Source organism: Oryctolagus cuniculus, chromosome 3, assembly GCF_964237555.1.
Source record: "Oryctolagus cuniculus chromosome 3, mOryCun1.1, whole genome shotgun sequence".
Lineage (NCBI taxonomy): Eukaryota > Metazoa > Chordata > Mammalia > Lagomorpha > Leporidae > Oryctolagus > Oryctolagus cuniculus.
The window spans coordinates 137,643,107-137,646,858 of NC_091434.1; positions in this window are offsets into that span (position 1 = coordinate 137,643,107).

The window sequence follows — 3,752 nt, forward strand, 5'->3', positions numbered from 1 at the left end:
CTTAGAAGATAGAGCACAGGAAAACATACAGTCAAACCAAAGAAAAGAAGAGGAAATTAGAAATCTAAAAAATATTGTTGGGAATCTACAGGATATTATTAAAAAAACCAACATTCGAGTTCTAGGAGTTCCTGAAGGCATGGAGAGAGAGAGAAAGGATTAGAAGGCCTTTTTAGTGAGATACTAGCAGAGAACTTTCCAGGTTTGGAGAAGGACAGAGACATCCTAGTACAGGAAGCTCATAGAACCCCTAAAAACATGACCAAAAGAGATCCTCACCACGACACGTGGTAATTAAACTTACCACAGTGAAACATAAAGAAAAGATCCTAAAATGTGCAAGAGAGAAACGTCAGATTACTCTCAGAGGATCTCCAATCAGACTCACAGCTGACTTCTCATCAGAAACACTACAGGCTAGGAGGGAATGGCGAGACATAGCACAGGTGCTAAGAGAGAAAAATTGCCAGCCCAGAATATTATATCCTGCTAAGCTCTCATTTGTGAATGAAGGTGAAATAAAGACCTTTCATAGCAAACAGAAATTGAAAGACTTTGTGGCCACTCGTCCGGCCCTGCAAAAGATACCTAAAGATGTGCTACACTCAGAAACACAGAAACACGGCCATCAATATGAAAGAAGGGAAAGGAAGAACACCTACCAGTAAAAAAGCATGGGAAGCTCAAAGCATATACTAGAAAATATCTCCAGGAAAATGGCAGGGCAAAGTCACTATGTATCAATAGTCACATTAAACGTGAATGGTCTGAATTCTTCAGTTAAAAGACACTGTTTGGCTGATTGGCTCAAAGAGCACAACCCAACTATTTGTTGCCTACAAGAAACACATCTCTCTAACAAAGAGGCATGCAGACTGAAAGTGAAAGGTTGGAAAAAGATATTCCATGCCAACAGAAACCAAAAAAAAGCAGGTGTAACCATATTAATATCAGACAAAATAAACTTTAATACAAAAACTGTTAAGAGAGACAAAGAGGGACACTATATAATGATTAAGGGTTCAATTCAACAGGAAGATGTAACTATTATAAATGTATATGCACCTAATTATAGGGCACCGGTCTATTTAAAAGATATGTTAAAGACTTAAAGGGAGATTTAGATTCCAATACAATAGTACTGGGGGACTTCAATACTCCACTCACAGAAATAGACAGATCATCCGGACAGAAGATCAACAAGGAAACAGCAGATTTAATTGACACTATTGCCCAAATGGATCTAACAGATATCTACAGAACTTTCAACCCTACATCTACAGACTTCACATTCTTCTCAGCAGTGCATGGAACCTTCTCTAGGATTGATCACATACTAGGTCATAAAGCAAGTCTCAGCAAATTTAAAAGAATTAGAATCATACCATGCAGCTTCTCAGACCACAGCAGAATGAAGCTGGAAATTAGCAACTCAGGAAACCCTAGAGCATACAGAAACACATGGAGACTGAACAACATGCTCCTGAATGAACACTGGGTCATTCAAGAAATCAAAAGAGAAATCAAAAACTTTCTGGAAGTAAATGAAGACAACAACACAACAAATCAAAACTTATGGGATACAGCAAAAGCAGTATTGAGAGGCAAATTTATAGCAATAGGTGCCTATATCAAGAAATTGGAAAGGTACCAAATAAATGAGCTTTCAGCGCATCTCAAGGACTAGAAAAACTGCAGCAAACCAAACCCAAATCTAGTAGGAGAAGAGAAATAATTAAAACCAGATAAGAAATTAACAGGATTGAATGCAAAAAAACACTACAAAAAATCAGCCAAGCGAGGAGCTGGTTTTTTGAAAAAATAAACAAAATTGACACCCCATTGGCCCAACTAACTAAAAAAAGAACAGAAAAGACCCAAATAAATAAATCAGAGATTAAAAAGGAAACGTAACAACAGACACCACAGAAATAAAAAGAATCATCAGAAATTACTACAAGGACCTGTATGCCAGCAAACAGGAAAATCTATCAGAAATGGATAGATTCCTGGACACATGCAATCTACCAAAATTGAAGCATGAAGACATAGAAAACCTAAATAGACCCATAACTGAAACAGAAATTGAAACAGTAATAAAGGCCCTCCCAACAAAGAAAAGCCCAGGACCAGATGGATTCACTGCTGAATTCTACCAGACATTTAAAGAAGAACTGATTCCATTTCTTCTCAAACTATTCAGAACAATCGAAAAAGAGGGAATCCTCCCAAATTCTTTCTATGAAGCCAGCATCACCTTAATCCCTAAGCCAGAGAAAGATGCAGCATTGAAAGAAAATTACAGACCAATATCCCTGATGAACATAGACGCAAAAATCCTCAATAAAATTCTGGCCAATAGAGTACAACAACACATCAGGAAAATCATCCACCCAGACCAAGTGGGATTCATCCCTGGTATGCAGGGATGGTTCAACATTCGCAAATCAATCAATGTGATTCACCACATTAACAGACTGCAGAAGAAAAACCATATGATTATCTCAATAGATGCAGAGAAAGCATTCGATAAGATTCAACACCCTTTTATGATGAAAACTCTAACCAAATTGGGTATAGAAGGAACATTTCTCAATACAATCAAAGCAATTTATAAAAAACCCACAGCCAGCATCCTATTGAATGGGGAAAAGTTGGAAGCATTTCCACTGAAATCTGGCACCAGGCAGGGATGCCCACTCTCACCACTGCTATTTAACATAGTTCTGGAAGTTTTAGCCAGAGCCATCAGACAAGAAAAAGAAATCAAAGGTATACAAATTGAGAAGGAAGAAGTCAAACTATCCCTCTTTGCAGACGATATGATTCTTTACTTAGAGGATCCAAAAGAACTCTACTAAGAGACTATTGTTACTCATAGAGGAGTTTGGCAAAGTGGCAGGATATAAAATCAATGCACAAAAATCAACAGCCTTTGTATACACAAGCAATGCCATGACTGAGAAAGAACTGCTAAGATCAATCCCATTCACAATAGCTACAAAAACAATCAAATACCTTGGAATAAACTTAACCAAGGATGTTCAAGATCTCTACGATGAGAATTACAAAATCTTAAAGAAAGAAATAGAAGAGGATACCAAAAAATTGAGAAATCTTCCATGCTCATGGATTGGAAGAATCAACATCATCAAAATGTCCATTCTCCCAAAAGCAATTTATAGATTCAATGCAATCCCAATCAAGATACCAAAGACATTCTTCTCAGATCTAGAAAAAATGATGCTGAAATTCATATGGAGGCACAAGAGACCTCGAATAGCTAAAGCAATCTTGTACAACAAAAACAAAGCCGGAGGCATCACAATACCAGATTTCAGGACATACTACAGGGCAGTTGTAATCAAAACAGCATGGTACTGGTACAGAAACAGATGGATAGACCAATGGAACAGAATTGAAACACCAGAAATCAACCCAAACATCAACAGCCAACTTATATTTGATCAAGAATCTAAAACCAATTCCTGAAGCAAGGACAGTCTATTCAATAAATGGTGCTGGGAAAACTGGATTTCCACGTGCAGAAGCATGAAGCAAGACCCCTACCTTACACCTTACACAAAAATCCACTCAACGTGGATTAAAGACCTAAATCTACGTCCTGACACCATCAAGTTATTAGAGAACATTGGAGAAACCCTTCAAGATATTGGCACAGGCAAAGAATTTCTGGAAAAGACCCGGGAGGCACAGGCAGTCAAAGCCAAAATCAACTATTGGGATTGCAT